The sequence below is a fragment of the Mauremys mutica genome, chromosome 9 (assembly GCF_020497125.1).
Source record: "Mauremys mutica isolate MM-2020 ecotype Southern chromosome 9, ASM2049712v1, whole genome shotgun sequence".
Lineage (NCBI taxonomy): Eukaryota > Metazoa > Chordata > Testudines > Geoemydidae > Mauremys > Mauremys mutica.
Window position 1 is genome coordinate 98,097,864 of NC_059080.1, and position 24,228 is coordinate 98,122,091.

General features: G+C 44.1%; 1 pseudogene; it reads left to right on the top strand.

The window, feature by feature from the left end:
* Positions 1 to 3,324: 3,324 nt before the first annotated feature.
* LOC123376968 lies at positions 3,325 to 11,044 on the top strand (annotated as a pseudogene).
* Positions 11,045 to 24,228: the final 13,184 nt, after the last annotated feature.

Consider the following 24,228-nt stretch of genomic DNA (forward strand, 5'->3'; position numbering starts at 1 on the left):
TTCCAGTGAGAAACTCTCCTATTTAGGATGGATACCAGAGCTACATGCTATTGGCTCTAAAATTGTGATCCATCGGCATCTGGACTCTCATAGTGTTCCCAGCAGCTAAAATGCATTAAAAACAGCTAAGCATATGTTACTTTGATCATACAAAGTGATTGTTATAATTGCAAATGGGATGGAAGGCATCCACAAGATACTGTATATGGTTAATTAATACCTTATTTAGCAAAGCAAACAAACCAAAACAAGCTAATATAACTGAATGTATAAGGAAAATAGTTTGAAGACAAAATATATATATGATATGATATTAAACTGTGACTAGTAAGAGTATAAAATGATTCTCTTCACTGGAGCGTTTTGGTGCTGGGTGCATAAAGACACAGAGCTTGGACTCCTGGATGGACGCTTCACCCAGTCTGTCAGTTTGGGATTTGGAAGGTTTGAATTTGAAGGATTGTTGGCTGCTGTGGGGAAAGGGAGCAGGATCCTAGAGGGGGGTCAGAGAGCTAGACTGCGGTCATGAGGGGAAGCAGGGCTGGGTCCGTATAAGAACAGGCTGTCCCTGTTGGAGTAGAAAGTAGGAAGATTTCTGAACACTTTTTAGGTTTATGTTGTGTTTGACTGACAAAACACTAGATGTTTGTTTAAACCCAGCAGAGGTTGGAGGTGTAGTCAGTCGGTAGGTATTTAAGAGATCTGCAAGGTCCTTGAAATAAAGTTAGGAGAAGTAGACAGGATCACTCTATTCACAGGCAAGCATCCTGAGATAACGGGGGTAAAAAGGCTGTACTGGCAACCCAGAGACACTGGTGTTGAATAAGATGTGTGTCCAGGAAGGGTCAGGTCATGGCATCTGGCTAGGATGATCAAATTTGCTAACAGACTTGGCATGGACCACTTTGGGCCACTCCCAGACATGCAGCGCTTCCTAGAATTATTTATTTGTTTGTGGTGTGTACTTTTCTTTAGAAGTGGACCTTAAGTACAGTCTTTTCACTCAATTTTTGTTACCTTTGCTATAAAATGGCTGCCTTTCTTTCCCTGTTGATCGCCTGCTGAAGATCAAATCTTCCAACTTGTGTAGCTTCTGGATAAGCTTTCTTTTTTATTTATTGTTTTTGGCACCTTTGAAAATAAATGATAATGAATGTTTCTTCCGTATCCGAGGAATGAATCTGGCTGTGTAGAATTCAGCTCAGCTAAGGTCTTGTAAACTGCCTGTTAATAAGCAAATATATAAGGTCTGCGGAAGAGGTAACCCTGCTGCTTCAGATTTTACGAAGCCCATCAAAATGGGACATTCTTCTTGCAGTTTTTCAGAAGTTTGTGGAGTGGTGGATCATGCCCGGGAATAGAGCTGGGAGGGGGAAGTTTTGTCCATATTGAGCATGCAGAGCCAACTTTTGAAAAGACCTGGGGGCAAGATTTTTCAAGTGCCTGACAGCTGGAATCAGAGCCAGATTTTTAAAAGAGCATCCAACATGCCGCGCTCTTCTGAACCGCCAGCCACTTGTTTAGATGACTAAATGGAAGCCGTGCTCTTCTGGCTCCAATTGTGGGTCCTGAGCACATCTGAAAAAGTTATCAGCTAGAAAATGTTCATTGTTTACAGTTTAACGCGGGGATAATAGCCATTACCTGACTTTCCATCCTCTCACTGCATTTCAGGTCTCCCCTGCCATGCCTCCAGTCCCCTTCGCCCCAGAGCCCCTATTTCAAGACCAGGTAGCACAGCTCCATGGCACCCAGTCCCCAACCCACGGTTCACTTCCCCCATCACCATGTCATCACCTGGATTCCTGCCCCTCTGTTTCTCTCCTCCCTTATTCCCTGCTCCAGCAACAGTACTGCCAGTAGCAAGAGTTCCAAGAGGCAATGTTTCTCACCCCGTGCGGAACTGTAGTTCTGCATTGTGCGCGTCCCTAGGGGCGCTTCACTTCAGGTGCACATGCGCCTCTCAAGCCCTTGAGCAGAGACGTCTAGCTAGCAATGCCCGTTCGGCCCACACATGCGCCCTGTGCCCTCTCATGGCAGACACCGAGGCAACAGAGGGGTGTATGGGCAACTGCCCTTAGTTCCTTCTCTACGCAGTCATCCCTAGGGAACAACCGAAGCAGAGGGTAAGGAGGGCGGGTAGTGGAGCACCCATTGGGGGACACAACTCAAAGAACTACAGTTACTGCACAGGGTGAGTAACATTTCCTTCTTTGAGTAGCATCCGTTTGGGTGCTCCACCTCAGGTGGAGAGAAGGTCTCTGATGCTGAGCTGGGAGGGAGGGGATGTGGCTCCACTACAGCTCCTCAGGGGGTCTCTGCCCCACTCAAAGCACACCAGGGGGCTGCAGCACACCTGCCTCTATCAACAGAAGGGGGGAAACGCGGGCAGCTCAGGTGACGTTCCTGAGCTGACAGTGCTTTCGAGAGAGATTACGAGAGCTCCTTCCAGAACTAGCCTGAAACTGCAAAACTTGCAATAACACCAGAAGTGCTGGCAACAGCAGGCATGTGCAACAGCAGGGAGATCCAGTTCTCAGGTGAGGAGGCGAGGGGATGGTTTGAAATGTTGGCGTCAAATAAGGAGCTGGCTTCAGATGTACAGCTCTGAAAACTCACCCTGAGATCTGAAAGTCACACTGCTTTTTTTTTTTCCTTCCTACCCATTGTCTTTAGTGCATTTTCATAGATGTAACACTTGGGAGCTTGGCAAAGAATTCTGTTTACAATGCACCAGCAGCCAGAGAATCCAGCTCTCTCTTTTAGCCACTTGGCTCTGCATGGCGAACTAACAGAAACAAAAAATAAGCTGATATGGGTCTGATACACACAGGCAGTAGGTGCGCATTGAGTCAGAAGGGCCATCTGACCATTCACTTTAAATTAACAAGATACTATTATTATATTTGGCACTCTGATTTCTCTTAATCCACCTGGCAATTGAACACAACAAAACAAAAACTCACAGCTGAAAGGTATAATCACACCTGTAGCTTGTTTGGCATTTAACTGAATTCCCTAGAGTTCATACTGTACTTAATGAATTATTGACACTAAAATGTTGGATTCAATAGCAGGTACACAATGTGCACAGAGTCTGATTCAGTAACCTTGATTCTGATGAAGAGATATGAGTCTGGAAACTGCAGCTGGCACACTGAAACAACTGCTTAAATGAGATAATTATATATATATATTACATTTTAGTGCCTGGCTATAGAAGGCTGCATCTTGCTCTCCCAGTGTCTTAATGTGATTGTTTTAGCATTGTCATGGCAATTATAATCTAGGCAGCGTTTGAGCTGCAATTAGGCTATAATTCTGAGGTATCACTTTTTAAACACAGGGTTAGAAATCATGCAGCATGTGGACTCTCAGTCCCAAAATATAAACATTGTGTTCCCAATGTTATTTTTCTATATGATGCTGAAATGTACTCAGGGGAATAATAAATTCACTGATTCCACTACCAAAATGTCTACTCTGAGATCGACCATTACCTTTCTAATGTTAAGTAACTCTCAGCTCCTTCCACTGATCTCTTCCACAGCTGTTTGAAATTCTCCCCTGGCTCATGCATCATCTCTCAGGACCTCAACAGAAGGCAAACTCTTGCTGTGAGTTTGTGTGTTCTTTCATAAGGAAGGAGATCAGAAGCCACAAGGAGAGAGGCATACCAGACAAACCACAGGATTTCATTGACTTCTATCTGGCTCAGATAGCCAAAGTGAGTATGTTACTACAGCTCCCCTGAAGCACCATTAAACCTCCTACAGCCACCTGGTGCGAACAGAATTCTGTAAAGAGATGCTCCGTCTGTAAACAGAAAATATTCCTTAGGTTTTTGGGGTTTTTTTAATTTAAAGGTGAACTTTAGCAATTTTTCAAATAATCCTTAATCAAACTAACTAAAGCTGTACAGTGCTACAGGCTGGAACTGTTACATGAGAAATCACTGAGGTCAAAAGTTAAGCAGGATTCACAAAGGGATTAGAGGAGAACATCCACAGTTACATTAGACTAGATAAAATAAATGGTGTTTTTAAAGACTATAAGACCTCATTCTTTAAGGCATCTAAGAATTAAATGCATTAATTATGAGTCACATAGCATTGTGCTCAACAGAGTTCCCAAATGATTCTACTGTTCATCTCCTCCATCAGCTTTCCTTGCTGTTTAGTGCATGTGAGCATTAGAAACTCCTTGTCTTTGTTTATTGTGAGAAGATTTTTTTAAAGGATTTTTAATGTAAAACAGGTGGTTTTTTGGCATCATGTTATAAAGGTAGTTGGGTTTGGGCTCAGTCTTATTTCCTCTTTATTAGTAAGAGTCCTTGAGTGAACTTATTTTATCTCTTTCCGTCATAAACTTAGTCCTGGGTGCTGTTAGCAGCAGCATCGCTAGGAGTGTTGCTGTTTGTGTGGGTCATAAATAGAGAGATGGGAGACCCCTGTCAGGTTAATATAGTTTATGAGCCTCCAGAGGGTGGGGATTTGAACTGACAATACTCAAAGGAGAAAGAGGAGTTACTTAGCTGTAATTTTCAAGTAGATTATTGGTTCAGATCCACACAGACAACAGCCCCGATTCATTCTCAAAGCACCATCTATCATGTGCACTGAATGAGGCAATGGTCGTATGGAAAAAATTGTATGTGATCATGTAATCAATAATGTATCATAATGCATATGCACAAAGGAGCTGGATTCAGATTGCACAGACAATCTTAATTCTGGCATTTTCCAACTTTTCGGTTAGAACGTTGCAATTTGACTTTGCAACCTTAAAAATGTTCTTGTAATGTAAGTGTGTGTGTGTGTGTGTGTGTGAGAGAGAGAGAGAGAGAGATTAACAACAATAAAGACAGTCCCTGCCTTAAAGATCTTACAATCTTGGTTAATGACAATATGCAACATAAAGATGAAACAAACAAGTGGGCAAGGGTTCGACAGAAAGAAGGTGAGGTGAAAACATGAGGGGTATGTTTTGGCTGGACTAGCTCTGTGCCTAATGTTGAAAGGGAGGCACGTGGTGAGCTACAATAGGTGGTGAGTTTAACGGACAGAATAGTAAGTGGATTTACAAATTTGATGGGTTTGGAAGAACAAGTAACATGACCATGTGAATAATACTGGAACAAATTCTCCATATTTATTCAATAAAATACCGTATTTGCAAATCTCTTTGTATTATTCTATCAGCTTGATTGTCTAATTCTTTTAGAAGTGTTTTTGTTATGTAATATTATACAGTGCACATTCCAGTGATGCAGTCAGGTTCATTGTTACGTAGTCCTACCTTATGTGCTCTAACGTCATCTTTCTGATTGACATCTGCAGGCTAAAGATGACCCCGCCTCTACGTATGATGAAGACAACACGAATCAGTCTATTTTTGACCTCTTTCTGGCAGGTACAGAGACCACAACCACCACTCTGCGCTGGGCACTGCTCTATATGGTGGCTTATCCCGACATCCAAGGTGAGTCAGGGACACACACAAACCATGCATACGATTGAAGTACAAAAACTGGCAGATCTGCACATTTAAAAAAAAAACAGTGCAAGTTCTAATGCTGCTTGTTAGTAGCTGCTAAATTAGATAAGTTGCAGCCAGAGATGCAGATAAGATTTCAGGATCGTCATTCTTTGGGAATATATTTCATTTTTTACTGATTGTTGCCTGAGTGTTCAGTCTGGTACAGACACCGAGGAAGACACAGTCTTTGCTTCAGTGCTCTCTCAGTCTCAATCTAATACAGACCTAACATTGTGAGACAGTAGCTGAAAGTGCTCCAAACAAAACTGGAGTTTGGCCTCTGCAATGAGGTTAGAGTAAATCGTCCTGTGCAGTGGTCTCTCAGAAAAGTATAACTGGAATGATAGTGTTCTCCTTTGCTGGGTAGCAGAAATAGTATTCTCTTTCATAATAATATTAATAGCAACACGTGAGATGATTATATCAGAGAAGGAGAAATCATAAAAGATTAGGGTTGGAAGAGACCTCAGGAGGTCATCTAGTCCAACCCCCTGCTCAACTAAATCATCCCAGCCATGGCTTTGTCAAGCTGGGCCTTAAAAACTTCTAAGGATGGAGATCCCACCACCTCCCTAGGTAACCCATTCCCAGTGCTTCAGCACCCTCCTAGTGAAATAATGTTTCCTAATATCCAACCTAGACCTCCCCCACTGCAACTTGAGACCATTACTCCTTGTTCTGTCATTTGTCACCACTGAAAACAGCCGAGCTCCATCCTCTTTGAAACCCCCTTCAGGTAGTTGAAGGCTGCTATCAAATCCCCCCCACTCTTCTCTTCTGCAGACTAAATAAGCCCAGTTCCCTCAGCCTCTCCTCCTAAGTCATGTGCCCCAGCCCCCTGATTATTTTCATTGCCCTCCGCTGGACAAAGAGAAGGTAAAAGGAAGACTGGAAGACCCTGGGGGTGGGGTATAGTTGCATAGTATAGAATTGTGATTGGTTAGATATGGGGTTAACAGGCCACGTGTTGGCATTAGTGGTACCTGTTACAATTAAGCTTGCAAAAGAGGTTATACACTGGAGTAACTTTTGCTTTCTGAATGCAATGCCTCCCCAGATTCACACTGACCTTCCCTCGTCCCCTCAGCATCAGAGATCTAAAGTGTGTGCCAGGATTCAGAGAGGAATTGAGTTGAGTGAGGGGAAGGTTTTTGGACCCCTTGGTTCTGGAATGCTGGAGCGGAGGCGTACGCACGCACTTCCAGTTTTAATTGAACGTCAGAAATTACTCCTAGTTAATTATTACTTAACTGCTTTTCTAAACCTTTAACATTTGTAAGCTGAATAACATCTTGTGGGGTATGTGACAACCAGCGAAGGGTTCATTAGCGCTCAGTAGTTGCTAGGTAATGTTATCTTGCTCTCGGAGTATATTCCTGCCCTCAGAGTTTTGTGGTGATGCAGTGCTTTTCTTGTGGTCTAAATGTGTTGTCACTCTGTCTCCTCTGAGGGCAAAATAGATTCCTTGATTGTCACTGAATTAATTTCTTAATAAACAGTTAATGTTTTATTTATGGTTCACTCTCAGAGCCTAACTGTAAATACAACAACTTGCAAGACTAATTTTATAAAAGATCCTCAAATCAGCTATCTCATGGGGAATGAGCAGGTGGTAAGACTTTACCGCCTCCTAGTGTTTGTTTAAATGAATTATCTGAAGATGCAACCCAGAAGTATGTGAAAAGTCAAATTATAATTTAGTCATTTGTTCTGGAATTTTAAAATCTTCTTATTCTTTATTTACTTTTATGTTTTCAAATAATTAAAATCCTTTTAATTATTTATTTTATTCTTATCATTATAATAGTCAAAAGGGAAATGAAATAAATACACAGTGTGCAGAATATATGCTCTTCTTCCATCTCTAAAGCTGAATGCTTTTCCTCAGAGAAAGTCCAGAAGGAGCAGGACACTGTGCTGGGTCCCTCCCAGTTAATCTGCCATGAGGATCGGAAGAACCTGCCCTACACCAATGCCGTGATTTATGAGATCCAGCGTTACTGTAGCATTGTTTTAATTGCGATCCCCAGAGAAAGCGGGAAGGATACAACGCTGCAGGGATTTCCGATTCCAAAGGCACAGAGAGATTGTTCACTTCGATATGCTTGTCTTCTGTGTAATATCTGTGAAAGAGGTGCCTTCTCTCTGCACATTTATAACCCCCTTCTCCCACTGAAGGGGTATAGTGCATTAGGAAGCCATGTCAACTCAGGATTCCAAATATATTACTGTCTCTCTCATGTTCTTTTTTTTTTAAAGTTTCTTACTGAGGCCTGATTCAGGTAAGCATCCGTATTAAGGGCACATGCTTAAGCTCTGTTTAAGTCACTGGGACTTTAAGAATCTCTTTTAAGAATCTCTTTAAGAATCTCTTTTAGTGAAGCATATAGTTAAATGATCTCCAGAAGAAGGATGGACTTAAGTGCTTTTCTGAATTGGCCCTCTAGGAAATTTGCTTCTCTAGGAAATGCTGAAACAGCCCAACTGTTGTCAGTGTTTTTAAAGCTTGAATATTAGAAGTAAAAGTGGGCTCCATGTCATTGGTGACATAAATATTATTGCTTTTCTGTATCATGGCTGCTGCCGGTAGCAAGCTTGAAAATGACAGTCTGAAATAAACAGTTTAATGTCCAGTATCTTCTGAATTACTCCTGGGGAGACAGGCTTGTCACTGTGTGACTAGAGCTGGTCAAAACATGGAAAAACCATTTCACTACAATATTGGAAATTTCAACTTTGTTCCCATTTTGCAGGGTTCCAAACGGGACCACTGTTTTTGTTTGTTTTGAAAACAAAATTCAAAATACCTTTCTAACCATTCTGAATTTTCTACTTTGCAAAAGTTATCGACTGTCAAAAGGAAAAATGAAACGCTACAATTCTGGTCCCATGTAACTTTTTAAAATGTGGAGAAGCTTTGAAAAGTTACAGGGTGGCAAAGGGAAAAACTGAACAAGACTAGACATTATCCCTTCTATTGCATTCAGTGGCAGGAAGGAGAAAAGGGGAGGGGGAAAGAGAGAGAAAGGATAAGAAAACAAACCTCTGACATTTCAAAAATTTTGGTTTTGATGAAAAACGGAAACATTTTGAAAAACCAAAAGCTTCAAATGAAAAGTTTTGGTTTGAAAAACGGCCATTTAAATCCAAACCATGTGACAGACAAATTCGACATGTGACATTGCAATAAATTTGAACTGAAATTTGTCCATGTCCCTCTCCTTATTGACTTACCTGATGGAGAAAGACTCAGGGCATGTCTACACCAATGGAGAATAAATTCTACTCCCCATGAGTGTGTCATGCAGTAAGTGGCTCATGCGGACCCTGCTGGCATGCACCAGAAGTTCCCTCATCCACGTTAATGTCTTCCAGTTTCAAACCGTACTACGTTCATGTAAATGAGGGAACTTTTAGTGTGTGCCAGCGGGTCTACACAGGCCAGGTTGGTGCAGCCAAGAAATGACACCCCACAAACTCACCACGTAGACCAGCCCTCAGAGAACTGAACCAACTGCTTCTTCCTTGCAGGGCACCCTCATTCTGCCAAATTTAGACTCTGTCCTCTTTGATCCTGAGAAATGGGAGTCTCCTCGACAGTTCAGCCCGAGTCGTTTCTTGGATAAGGAAGGAAATTTTGTGAGCAGAGAAGCTTTTTTACCATTCTCAACAGGTAAACGGATAAACACTTCTTTTTTGAGTAATATCCCTATGGGTGCTCCGCTCTAGGTGCGCTGTGCCCTGTGCACCTTTGATTGAAGATATTTCATAGCAGTGTCCGTTTGGCGCATGCGTGCATGTTACTCAGTCTTGTGCTTCATGCCATTGTTATGCAGCATTGCACGGGCGAACCACCCTCCATTCCTTCTCAAAAACCTTGGCCTGAGATGGAGCCTTTGCAATTGTCTGTGTTGAGTTTGACCTCAAGTGTGTCCCCTTAGCTCTTTTAGTAGTTAGTTTATTATAGTATTTATTAGTAGTACTTAGTAGTTTAGTTTAAAAAAACTTTACACACACACACACACACACACACACACACACACACACACACACACACACAATTTTGTATTGTTCAGTTAGTTAGTCCCAAGAGAAAATTACAAGTTGAGCAAAAATACCTTTGCTTTCAGCTGAGAATGAACAATGTTGCATCTGAAAAGTGCATGTAAGTTAGAAGGTAGCCTGTGGAGATATAAATCATCACCATGTGTACACAGGGAGAGCTGGAAGAGCTTCACATTGTGAATATGCCTTTGTGTAACAGAAGATTTGGGTTAAAATCAAACAGTTCTGAAAGTGCCTGGAAATATATAGCAGAATAAGACGACCATGCTAATCTTCATAATTGAAGGGCAGCACCCTTTGTGTGTGTGTGTGTGTGTGTGTATATATATATATATATATATATATATATATATATATAACAGTAGCCTGTTGCTGTTGACCTTTCCAGCTTTGTACTGCACATCAACATCCCCTTGAGTATGGTAATCTCTCCCAACTCAAGCAGCAGAGCCCCCCACCCATTCCCCATAATGATCAGCATTGCACAGATAAATCGGTCGAGATCAGTAGACAGCCACCTTGTTGCAGTGTCTTCGCTTGTGATTATAGCCACATAAACACCTATGATAGGTGCCAAGTTCTTGCTGGTGAGTGGGGGCAGGTGCAGTGATATCCGGGAGTCAGTTTGCTTCCTGATGAGAATGAACGATCTTGCTTCTGAAAAGTACCTGCAAGTTGGAAGACGGCCTGTGGAGACAGAAATCCTTGAGTACTTATTGTCCTTCCCCTTCTCTTCTTCAGGGTCCCGTGTGTGTTTGGGGCGCAGCTGGCAAGGAGTGAGCTCTTCATCGTCTTCGCCAACCTGCTGAGGGGTTCATGTTCACCCTCCCAAAGAGAGTGGAGGAAATCAGCACAAAGCTTGTTTTGGGGAGCACGATGCAGCCCCAGCCATATAAGCTCTGTGTTGTTCCTCGTTAGGCTGCAGTGCATCACAGATCAGGAGAAGAATCATTCATCAAGATTGCTTGACCCCATTACTTTCCTCCTTGCATCTCTTATTCTTTTTCTGGTGTCAGCGTCACACATTATCGCAAGCTGTTAGACCCTGGGCAATGCAACTGAACAGTGCAACTGTTTCATCATTGTCTTGTGCTCAAAAAGTCTTTGTAAATTTCTTCCAGATGTGCTACACATTAAAAAATAACAGCAAAGAAATTTAGAGTCTGACTTTACTTCTCACTGACCTGAAAACTGACTAGTGGGAGGAAGAATTAAAAAAGGTAGATGCTGTTATTTATTATAATATTGAGGTGACAGGGTTTTAATATAATACATTCTGTAATTCAGGTATGTGAACTGTGAATTGAGGTGTTGAATCTGTAAAGATCTATGTGCTACTACTGTAATCTGTAGCAACTGAGTGTTTCTTTGCATAAAGATCTACTATGCTTTAATCTGAAAAGGTGTTAAACACAATAAAAGCAGAGGAGGGGAAGGGCAGTGGCAACAAGGGAGGGACAGAGGGAGGAAAATGCGCAGAGATTGTATGGAATTAGATCTCTGCAGGAAGAACTGGTAGAGCAACAGGGAGGTTCAGCCTTCACAGCTGCAATAGATTTGTGTAGCTACAGACAAGGTGGTTAAAAAAGCAGTGAAATGCTGACAATAAAGTCAGGTTCTCATAACCTCGATTGTCTCTCTTCTGATTGTGAAGTTTCTGAAGTTGCGACAGGCACAGGAAAACAACTTCCTCCTGGACCAATTCCCCTCCCAGTTGTTGGAAACTGGGTGCAGATCAATTTTCAGTTTCCTCGTGATCTCCGCATGAAGGTATTTATTCTTAGACACTCTGGTTGGTTGACGGTCTAATGGGCTGATTGAGGAAATAGTGAAATTTATTGGTAGCAGAAAGTAGTTTTACATGCTCGGGAAAGTTGTGGTCAAAGCATTTGCAAATGTGAAAATCAACCTGATTGCTAAACTCCGTCTCCTTTTAATGTGGGATGCGTCAAATTCATATGAAACCTGATGTTTATAAGAATTAAACAACTGGAGACAGTAGCTCTGACTAGTGAAGAAGGAAAGGAAGAGGGACTTTCAACAATATAAAACTTTCAGACGTGTTGGTTTTTAACCCTTAGAGCGCTGACGTTTTTCTAGCATTATGTGTTGTACGTTTATGTCTATAGTACTGAAAAGGTTACAAATCAACAAATCTCTTCAGTTCTCACCCCTTTTCTTCAGGGCCTGCTGTTTCTCAGTCCATCGTTATCCCTTTCTGCTCAATCCTGCAGTGAATCCATAGTGCTCAGTAGGTGACCTCAGCAACTGGGGCAATGTACAGATTCCTATCATCTCAATGCAGGATCAGGCAGAAGGAGAAGGCACATTGTGAGGGATAATGATCTTATTGACGTACCGGTATCCAAAATTATTGTAAAGTGAGAAATAAAAATTGACTGGCTGAGTCAGGTGCATCTAGTTCATGTGGGGAGGGGGGTACCTTTGAAATGTTATTCTTAACTTATAGCTTCTTGCATAATATGTTTTTCTCCAAAAGTGAATGTGGGTCCAGGCTTCATTTGCAAGACTGGTTGGTTGGAGTCCCTTTGGTAAGTCTTTGATCCAGACTCATGAACCAATAGCAGAGCAGTGAATATCTGCCCCTGTATGGGACACTGTGCTTCCAACCATCAGTTCTTTTCTAACCTTTGATGATGTCAGGAATCAGTGAATACCATTGAAATGCTACTGGGGTGCAGGTGAGTCCCGGCAGGCGGATTCCATCATCGTCAAAGATTAGAAAAGAAAGAATGGTGACTTACCTGTACGGTAACCGTTGTTCTTCAAGTGCCTATATACGTTCCACTGCAGGCATCTGTGTGCACAGTGCTTTTGAGTTGGAAACTTTTGCCAGGTGAGGGCATAAAAGAGGCGCTCACCACCTCTCTCTCAGTTCCTTCTCACTGCCCATGGCCAGAGTTGGAGGTCCCTGTAGCATTTGCATCAGTTAGCCAGCATTTTACAGTTTTAGAGTTTGTCGGTAGTATTTAGTACTTAGTTATAGTTTAGCAGTTTCCTGGCGGATTTTGATATGAAAAAGTCCCCAGGTTTTGAGCAGTGTGCCACAGGCAGGGCTGTTATCCCTGTCGCAGGTAGGCAGAAGAGTTCCTTGACTTGTCTTGGTGAGGGCCAGGTGAGGGATAAATGCCCTATTTGTACCTCATTCCCCACCAGGACTAAAAACCAGGAGACTTTCTTCTAAAAGGTCACCTCATGAAAGAATTGATTCGTCCTGCACTGGTGCCAAGCCCTGATCATGAGGAAGGGAACTCAAAATCAACCAGGAGTCCCCTCCAGTTGTTTCACAAGTCTGGTGACAAGCATCACACTTTTAATCTTTACCACCAGCCTCGTCAAAGCGCTCTAGGCATTCTGACATTTACAAGAGCACAAAATTTCAGGCCTCTCCCAATCTTTCTGGTGAGTCTTCTGGCATGAGATCAAGGCTTCACAAATCCAAGTGCAGTCCCGTCTGAGGCGCCATCATTGACTCCGGCTCCTTTGGGGCTGTTGAGACTGGTAGGTTCATCTGTGCCGGGTCCTTCTTCCTCTTTTCAGATGATTCACTCTGCCTTGGCTCCAGTCTTGCTACAGTCTCTCCTAACTGTTCAGTCCACCAGGACTCAGTCCACTTCGTCAGCCTTTCTGGGCAATGTTCCAGTAGCTGATATCTGCAAGACAGTGATGTGGTTGTCTTGCATACCTTTTGCACTCGTTACGCCATCACTCAAGTCTCTTGTGGCGAAGCCAACTCTGTTCAGAAGATCCAAAGCCCCTCCTCCTGCAATGGAAACGCTGATGTATATGTATATTTGCACAATCACTTGACGGAGAAAAAATGGTTACTTACCTGTACAGTAACTGTTGTTGTTCCAACAACTCTCCCCCGCTTCCCAGCTACTTCAGACGTTACATACAGAGGTGTGAAGCAATGGCAAGAGAGATGGTGGACACACCTCTTTTATGCCCTCACCTAAAAGCAGGAGGAGAGCAGGAGCACATGCACAGTCTACTGGTACTGCGGTCAAAAGTCTCTGACTCGATTGCATTGGGTGCCCACGCACCTGCCGTGCAATGTATGCGTGTGCAACACATCTGGAAGCACAACAGTTCCTGTACAGGTAAATAACCGTTTTTCTTTTCTAATCTGTGATGATGATGAAATCCTGCTGCCTTGATTCAGCTGCACACAGTGGCAGCTCAAAGGTATTCGCAGAATCCTGACTTGCACTCTCCACTCCCTGATGGCTCAGGCACAGTCTGGCCTGATCCTGTTAGAAAGGGATGGTTTATTTAAGGCTGGTGAACATAATTTTCACTAGGTAAATGGTCCTTGGTATGTGGCTCTGTTAGGAGAATAAGAGTTACAGATTTTATTCCAATTTATTGCAAGGGTGAAAGAAAATTATTACGGGTTTTTGGAAGTAGGCCCCTTGGATAAGAAATGGGATTTTATACTCTCCTAGTCATTTGTTCCTTTGATCCTTGTGTATAATTTTTGCAACTGTTTAGGGCCAAAGTGAAGGTTGGGTGCGTGGTGACTAATGTAAGATTGTGTCGCTGTGGGAAACAAGCTGAATCTCTTAACTGCTCATTTCAAGACATTCTAATTTTTTTTGGGAGGGAGGGAGGTTAAAGGGTGTAAAGATGTTGTCAAGGAAGTGAGATTTGGCCAGGATTTTGGCCCTGCTCCACTCCCATTGCACTCCTTTAGCGGAACAAACAGGATGGAAAATGGGCTTAAGCAACCACTGGGGATTCTCCTTGCGTAGAAGATTCCCTGGATGTCGTGAATGTGACAGAACAGGGAGAGCAATCTTGTAGGAGGAGAAAGGGTGGCCCAAGTACATTGTGGCCCAGTGATCCTGGGCTCGCAGAATGGCCCCAATGATAAAATTAGCTGGCTGGGATAAATTAGAGCATCTCTGATGCTGTGGAGAGTGAGAAGGATCACCACAAAATCATTCCTAACAGTGAATATAATGAGTAGACACGTCCCTGTTCTTGGGGACAACTCAGGAAACAACAACAAAACAAAAAATCTGATAATGAGTTGAAATGTTCCTGCTGGTATCCTGATCCCATAGATGAGATGGGAATATCACCCCAGTTACAGAGCCCCGGAGAGATCCTCATCAGTGAGAAGAGGACCCTTTCCCAGGAAGGAGGGAGAGTCTGTGGATCTACAGGATATAGCTACATCAGTACTTCCCATCGGAGGGCAACCTGTCTTAACCAGTCATAATGCTGCTGTCCCCCTGTGCAGCTACATCCCTCATCTCCATTCCCCTTTCCCTCCTCTGACCTTCCTCCTGTCCTCGTCCCTCTCCTGCCATTTCCCTATGAATGTTAACACTACTAGACAGAACGTTGTTCCTGTTACCCAGCAAAGGGGATCATTAGTGCTGACATTATTTGCTGTTATACACATTGCAATACGTTGGTTATAGTTTGTTTATTTAAAGACACAACTTAAAAAAAAGAATATAACTGGAAACTAATAGAACATGCTGAGAGCACTGCATTCCCCACAGAACTGAAATTACAGCTGGGTGAAATGTTTATCGGCTGAAAAATGCAGTTTTGGTCGACCCAAAACTATTTGTGAATTCGCTTGAGTCTGAGCCCATCAGACTATTGGTGCTATGCACAAAATGGCCAGAGGAGGGAGTTACCTGTGCTGAGGCCACATTTTAAGTGTAGACCTGCCCGGAGTTCTACACAGGGATCTCTGCAGCTTTCAGACTGGGCTCAAGAATAAAAGGAAGGAAGGAAGGAAGCTTTTTTCATTATCACTTGATCCAGGTTGGCCAATCCGCCCGTAGTTTATCAGCTCTGCCTTTCCTTTCTCTGATAGCAAGAGTACAGGATGGAGCAGCTGGGTCTGTAGCAGCTACTGATGCTCTGTTTTGGCAGCCTGCAGAGAGATCACTGCACAGGGATTACAGACCTAAAAGTTGCAATATTACAACAAAAAAACCTTCAAAAACAGACTCCAATGAGAGACTGCGGAATTGGAATTAATTTGCAAATTGGACACCATCAAATTAGGCTTGAATAAAGACTGGGAGTGGATGGGCCATTACACAAAGTAAAACTATTTCCCCATGCTTATTCCCCTCCCCCCCCAACAGTTCACATCTCCTTGTCAATTGCTGGAAATGGGCCATTTTCATTACCACTCAAACAGTTCTTTTTCTCTCCTGCTGATAATAGCTCACCTACTTTAACTCAGTGGTCCCACCGAATTTCGGCGGCATTTCGGCGGCGACGCCTCTCGATGACGTCACTTGTCGACGGCAAGCGTCGTCATCGAGAGGCGTCCCCGCCGAAATTCGGGGGCGACGCCTCTCGATGACGCTGCTTATTGTCGACAAGCGTCGTCATCGAGAGGCATCCCCGCCAAAATGCCGCTGCGGCATTTCAGTGGGTGCTCTCCCGGGGGCCAGGACGCGGGTGCATTAAGATGCCTCTGCGGGCGCCATGGCACCTGTGGGCACCGCATTGGGGACCCCTGCCTTAACTGATCACTCTCCTTATAGTGTGTATGGTAACACCCATTGTTTCATGTTCTCTCTGTGTGTGTGTATATCTTCCTACTGTATTTTCCACTACATGCATCTGATGAAGTGGGCTGTAGCCCACGAAAGCTTGTGCTCAAATAAATTTGTTAGTCTCTAAGGTGCCACAAGTACTCCTGTTCTTTTTGCAGATACAGACTAACACGGCTGCTACTCTGAAACCTGCACAGGGAGTAATATTACTATAGAGGGTGAATTCCTGTGTTGCCTTGAGTGTCTTCAGCTATGGGTACTGTTATGTCTACCTTAGATTTAGGCTGTGAGCTCCTGGAGGTCGAGACCATGTTTTTCTCGTTGTTTGTACAGGGTGGAGTATTCTGACAGCACTCAGTTAAAACTAAGTTTCCAGAGAGTGAAAATCTTTCCCACATGCATCAATTTCTGACTGTAGCTCACTGTATTCAGCCACCACTAGTGTTTGCATTCTTCTACAAAAAGGCTCATAATTGGTTAATTTACTGCATGAATAGATTCATGGTAAGGTAAGCATATCCCTCTCACCTTGGATGTCTGGATTAAGCACCATATAAAGCAGGCCCCAGCACAGGGTAGTGGTTAAGGTCTCAGATCCACCCAAGAAAAAGTCAAATATAATCTGAACCAAGTTGTCTTCATCATATGTAGATTTGGGTAGATCTTTAGAAAAGCTGAGGTTAGAGGACAGGAGATGTAACAGTTAATGGGATTCCGTTGCTCTCTATCCCTGCAATGTGCACTGTCCAGGATATTCAAAAACAAAAAAATACTTCTAAAAGAATATTAGAATCGATTGACTTATACAAAGAGCTTTGCAAATAGTTTAGCAAGTAAACATGGGGTATTTACTCCACTGTTATTCCGGTGATCAGACAATTGTTGTCCACAAGCACTGGACTGTTGGCTTAATCATGCAAATGTTAATATATTTTGAAAGCTCTGTGAATATTAGTAGAACAAGTGCTCATCTGAAAACGTGTTCTTCATTATTCCTCACTTGTTGTTCTTCTCTCACTCCGGCGTGCCATCAAGAACTACAGATAACAGATAGTGAATGGTGGATCATCTTGAATTGGGGGTTCTCAACTGGGAGGGCTGCAGACAGGCTCAGGGGGCGAAAACCATCTTCACTTTGTCTATGACTAGACTGGAGATGGGGGCAAAACTTGTTCCTGTTTTAATATGGGAGCTCAATACAGGAAAGGTTGAGAGCCAATGATTTAAATGAACAACTGCTGAAATATGCTCACAAATATTCAGTGCCTTTGTTTGTAGAAGCCAGGGAGCGGCTCTGTGACGAAGTGGGAATGTTCTTAATGTTTTCTCTAAATACTGTGTGGGTGCCTCAGTTTCCCCTATGCATTTCTTAAGTATCTAGGTGGTGGGATAACGGTGTGCGATTGTTGCAGAGCCCTAGAGGGCAGAGGTGTGCAAGGGTCTGCACAGAAAATGGCCGACACCCTGTCTCCTGGCAACTGATCGTCTGGGCCCCTCCCCTGCAAAGGTGCCAACTGAAGGTGTTGGAGACCAAAGAGATCAGGTGACCTCCTGGCCCAGGAAAGAGACAAAGGCAGAGGAGGAGCTGGAGAGTTTCAGTTTGGGGCTGGCTGGGAAAATGGAGATGAGGCCAGACAGACGTCCTGGCCTCTCCTGGCCCCCTAAGATGGACCTAACTGAGGGGGTCCTGTTGTCTGTACCAGCAAGACCTGTCTTCGACAGTGTTTCTGTCATCTAAATAAACCTTCTGTTTTACTGGCTGGCTGAGAGTCATGGTGAATTGCAGAAAGCCGGGGGTGCAGGGCCTTGTCTCCCCCAACTCCGTGACAGGCTCCTCAGCTGCTGTCAATTGTCATAGCTCCATTGAATTCCCATCTCCACTTCTACAATGATCAACGCCCCCCACAACAAACTTTGCAAGATCCATGGATCTTACACATGCCTATCACAACATGTGGCGTGTCTCATCCAGTGCACTCAATGCCCCAATAACAACTATGTGAGTGAAACCAGACAATCACCGTGCTCTCGAATGAACTCACGCAGGAAAATGATACAAGACAAAAACATCCCATCACCTAATGGGTGAACACTTTTCAGAAAGCAATCGCTCTGTATCTGACCTATCAGTCCTCTTCCACAAAGGAAACCTGCATAACACCTTCAGAAGAGAGCCTGGGAGAGAGGACTATTTAAACAGAGCTGTTGACTCGGTCTGGGGAAGAGACCTGGCCAGGAGAAAGGAGTGGGGGAGTTCCCTCTCTGGGAGAGGCCTGGTGAAGTCAGGCTGGAAGAGAGCAGACCAGAGTCTTGTGAGGAAAGCCCTGAGATAAGGCCTGTAAGGAGCAGGGAGACCCGTGAGTAAACTGCTGGAGTCCCTGGGGAAGGGAGGCAGTGGGGGAATCCTGCTGAGGGAAAAAGCCCCAGGGAGCAGACCAGCAGGCTGGCTCCTGTGAAGGGCCGAAGCACCAGAGACTGTTTGAGGCTAGAGACCTCAGGAAGATTTAGGTTGGGCAGGACAACGCTTGGTACCAGAGCCAGGGAAAGGCAGTGGGACCCCAAGAAAGAGTTGAGCACCAGGTCCAGAAGAGAAGTGGATTATTTGAGACTTCAGACTTGTTACCCCGGAAGGGGTTTGGACTTGCATGTCTCAGTCGGAGGGCTGAATGGCATGCAAAGGCAGATGGCCTGCGAGGGGCACTGGAGATGAAAAACTCACAACTTTGTGCCCTGGCGGTGAGTGTGCCTCCCATTACGGCTACATCTCTCAGGGGTGGGGATTTTTCACACCCCTGAGAGATGCAGCTTGCTGATGGTTGTTTTCAGTGTAGACCAGGCTACGGCTTCACTGTCCAAAAGGTGTTAGGTGATAATTATGTTGTTGTAAAATCCAGTGGAAACAAGGCACCTGTAGTTTTTACTGCCAGGTAGCTAGGCAAGGTCAGCACTGTACTCCACGCCTGTGGTTGACCTGGCGCAGAGTACCTCGTGGTAACGCTCCAATCCCGTGGTAATGCTAGGATTTTACAGTGGGTAGGTAAAGAACAGTAGCAACCTGTGGTAAAAACAGGCCTTCTTCTGGTAACGAAGACAAAACCTGAGGGACTGATGGTCGGGGGCACTGCACTGGGACTGTGTTTGCGCTGATAAAGATGCTGTAGTGATTTTTGGGTAAATTGCTGCCTCCCCTAAGGCTGTGGGAGGATGCTTCACCCCAAAGCGAGGTGTGACGGTTTGGAACTAACTACTATACAGAGCGACTCCACCAGAGAAGCTCTAACACTGGAAGTAAAAAGGGGCTCAATGCCATTGGTGACATAATATTGTTACTTCCCAGTAACGTGGGTGGCTGCCAGTGACAGCCTTGAAAATGACAATTTGCAATAAAAACGTTACTGTTCAGTACAACTCCCAGTTTACTCATCACCACGTGATCTTCTGCACACTGAAATAAATGAGGACTGAAAATTGTCGAAGTAACTTCCCTAATCCATCTCTCTCTGCCCGATGAAGAGAGATTGAGACATGCAACCGAATCAATGGCTTCCTCCTTGCAGGGCACCGTCGTTTCCCCACATTTAGCCTCTGTCCTGTATGACCCTGAGCAATGGGAGACACCTCGACAGTTCAACCCAGGTCACTTCCTGGTCAAGGATGGAGACTTTGAGAGCCGAGAAGTGTTCTTACCATTTTCAATAGGTAAATGCACTCACAGGTGCTGACTTTTTCCCCCCAGTGGGTGCCCTGCTCCACCTCTTCACCCGAGGCCCTGCCCTCGCTCTGCCTCTTCCCACCCCCGCTCCGTCCCCTCTCCTGAGCCCCCCCCCCCCACGTGCCCAACATTCGTTCCTCTCTGCCTCCCCCAAGCACCTCCTGCCACACGCTCACTGCTCCGCTGACTGCCCTGGGGCCCACCAAACAGCTGATCGGCAGCCAGCCCCCGGGGTGCTGAACCACTGTCGGTAGTGGGTGCAGAATACCTCATATGTTTTTCTGTGAGTGGTTGAGCCCCAGACCACCCATGGAATCAGTGCCTATGACTGCACTGGCAATTCTAACCTTAATTGGGTTAGTTTGTGAGTGTAGAACTTGAGGAGTCTATTCAAAATCTGTGGACAGTGTAAACTAAACTTCTCTCTCTGAAAACTCCACATGGAACATGATGATCCAAATGCCAGTTCCAATGTGGTTCCTTTCAAGCTTTTCCCATGTCTTGTGCCATCCAGCTTCCTCTCTCACTCCCAATGTAAATATTTATCCTACAGAATAAAAATATGGAAGACCACAGAGATTTGCTGAATAATGCCTAAAACTGATTTGTCTATTCTCACAGGGGAAGTCTCTGCTAATCAGTGAGTTTACCCACATAGTGCATGTTGGGATATGTTAGAAGGAGAGGAAAAACAGTGCCTGCGGGGGAAGAGCTTTCTGAATTTTAAGAAAAAGTTGGAGAAAGGAGAAAAATCAAAATGCAAATAATAAAACATCAACTGAAATCTACGTTAGTGCTCTCCATAAGATCCAGTGCTCTTCATAAGATCAAGCATAGTTTTGTTCTAAAATGCTTCAGACCCCCTTTCCCAGGCTCTAGTGATGGAGATGTGGAAATGATCACTTGGAAGTGGCCATTGGTCTCTTGGTTGGTATGTAGAGTGACCATGCCTCTGGACACCTAAAGGACTTGCTGCTTAACTCATATGAAAGTAACTAGGATCCATTCACTCCCAGACATATAGTTGGAAAACATTTGCAAACATCTGTGCAGATATTCCATGGGTGTGAGCCTGGACCTCAGCATCTCCCACAGAAGGTGAATGGGGCTGTACGTGGATAAGAAGGAAACAGTGATGGGGCCTGAAGGAATTTCTTGAAGATTCTCATTCAGGGAAAGATTTGATCATTGAAGTAGTTGACGTTGAATTCACAGCACAAGTGGCTCCTGATCTCTCATATAACCCTGAGTGGGATCTTTTAAAGGCAGAATTACAGATTTGTATTATTTGCTACATTAGTCTCAAGGGTAAAACTGCCACGATTAGCAAAAATATTTTGCTTTATGGTGAGACGAACAGGGTTGCTTTTCGCGTTACACAAAGGGGCTGTGAGATGCGAAAGCCTTGGGTACTTACTGCCCTTTCCCTTGTCCCTCTGCGGGGCACCGTGTGTGTTTGGGGGAGCATCTAGCAAGGACTGAGATCTTCATCTTCTTCACCAGCCTGCTGGGGGCATTCACCTTCAGCCTGCCAGAGGGAGCGAAAGAACAGATTTTTAAATGAGTACTGTGGGGGAAATGGGTAGGAAGGCTGTGTGTGTGTGTGTGTAATTCTCAGCTTGGAGGATGGAAGTTTTGGAGCTAAATCAGGGTTTTTTATTCCTGAGGCAGGAGACCAGGGCTCACAGTGACTGAAAATTAATTCAACTGGAAAGACTGAAGAGGGAGAGACCAATGAAGGATACAGCTATCGTGTCTGAAGTACGATGGAGCTGGAACAACAGTGAATGAAGCCTAGCGCCGAGTTCATTTGCTGCCCATGTTCAAAGGTTCCGGAGAGGGCTGGGCAGCGGCAGTTGAAGGGAACATGGGGGAAGGGAACTCATGCCCAACAGCCAGTGCCTCCAAGGGCTGAACATTCTCTGAGCGATGGCAGTTCTGGCTGTGGGGGCCGCGAGGCTGCTGGGAGCCAGGCGGGGGGATTGGGCACAGTTTTGAGCTGCTGTGGGGAAGTTCTGAGGAACAGTGGGGTTTCTCCAAAGGAAGCTTCTGACCAAGAGGGGATTGGGTTAGAGAGAGAGAAAGATCCGAAGCATCTTTGGAGGCATTTCTTAGCCAGTACGGAGCCAGGCTACGTTGTCAGAAATGAGTGAAGGTGAACGGAGAGAACGGCGTTGCAAATTGCATGTGTAAAAAAGGAAAGCTAGGCCCTCGGCCCTTTCAAAAATTTACAGGTAAGCCTCATTTCCTGCCTTCATATTGTCCCCCAAATACATCTGCCTACAACCGAGTCTCATTGTTAGATGTTATCCTGGTTTGCTCAACTGAACTGAGATCACGAGTTCAATGCCGTTCACATTGCGAAATTAGGCTAATCTGAACACAAGAGTTGAATTATCTGGGTTCTCGTGGTACAAACCCAGCAAGTTTATTCAGTTTAAGTCAGTCTGATGCAGTTCAATCACAGTTCACAGATTAATAGCAAGGGGCTGAGATGTTAAAAATTTGGTGGCAGGTTCAGAGGATGTACCATGAGACTGAAATGCTACTAGACAATTAGCTGCAGTGACCTGCCTTTACGAGTAAATGTGCATCCTGGGTAGTGCGGCTCTGTTGAGTTCAGCAGAGTTTACATCCAGTATCACCAATGAAATACTGGACTTTGTGTTACACAGTGTCCCTCAGGTCTGAATTCTGGATGTGGATCAGGCACAAGAAAAGAACATGTTGTGAATGCTAATCTTTGTCATGCCTAGGACTGCACTGGGAGCTGGGTAAACTTTATAGGTTGTTAAAGTTCACTCTGTGCCACCAAGTTATCAGATTAATTATTGATAAGCTTTTAGCTTGTGCCCCTCTCTCGTATGCTCAGCGAAATGGCGTCCACTGGCAAAGTCTTCACTTTGTGGTTCCAAAAAGTAGTTGTGACATTCTATACCTTGTGGGAGCTCGTACTGTAACCATATTCCTCATTTTCATATAATCGTGATCTTGCCTTACAAAGCATGCTTTAGATGCATCAGGGGAAAGGTTCTGATCTGCTGAAAGTCACTTCTCTATCCACATATGTGTATCATTGATGCATATGAAGTTATGAGAATTGTGTTGTATGGTGGTCACTAAAACATGCTGTAAGTTGGGGAATCAGGCAGATATTAGCTCCACAGAGGCAACAGCAAGGAAAGTAACCAGTGCTATGCAAAACCTGAGCTATGCAAACAACAAAGCAAATTAAAAAACTCTGATTTCATGTAATTCTTGCCCTGCTTCTCGGGGAAGCAGGGGAATAAAATGCTAATAGTAAACTCATGCAGCAGCTCATGTCGCAAAACTTAAGGCTGCATAAAATTGAACATTTTACCATTTGCTGGTTTTACTTTTAAAAATCTGGAACTCATGATTTCTGAGAGGGTTAATGTCTAGTCGCTGTGGTTTGGCTGGCAGAAACATTGAATCGTTCTTCAGTAGAAATATATCAAGTACCCCTTAGCCTGGCAATTCTGGGTTATGACAGGGACAATAAATGAAAGAAAGCAACACAGGGGAGGAAGAAGTATCAGGAAGAGCCAGAAGCTAGAAAAGAGGCAGTAAGAATTCAGCATTTCACAGCAACAGCCCTGAGGATTGATGGATAAAGCAGCAGGAAGATACTTGTGTTAGGTCACATTTTTAATAGCTTTGGCTGTGTTTCATATGATTGTGCAATTTCTAAAGCTGCGATAGGTGGCCAGGAAGCCAGTTATCAGCTGGATCAATGCCTAACCCTATATTTGGGAACATGGGAGTTGGGTTTTAAATGTGATCATGAGATTCTTGTTAAGGTATTTACTTATTTTCATATAATAAATTGACTGACCGTGATTGAGAACATATATGTAAATTATCGGTAAGGTACTTTTCATGCTAAGGAAAGTTTTATCCAAAATTTGTGTGTGACAGTAAACTGAGGTCAGAAATGCCATTACCCATTAATGGCAAGTGGAGCACTTCCGTCAAACCCACTGAACACATGATTTAATGAAAACACAGTATGTCTAACTCAGCAAAAAGGAGAAAGGAATCACCTTTCCTAAAGAGAGGCTTTCACACTGAAACTCCAACAGTATTTATGCATCCTCCACCAGGGTCTCCAGTTGTGACCTTTAGATCTACTCCAAAGGGGAAGGAGCCAGGAAGATTGGACTTTTAGGAAAGAAGAGTTGTTTTTCAGCTAACCTTCAACTTCTGTGAATTAGCAGGCTCTTCTCTTGAATGATGATTACCTTATGTGGAGCAAAGTTGCTGAGTATCTCAATAAGCTTCCATCAAATCTCAGAGAGGAATTAAAATCTTTGTCTGTGGAGGGTCAATAAATAG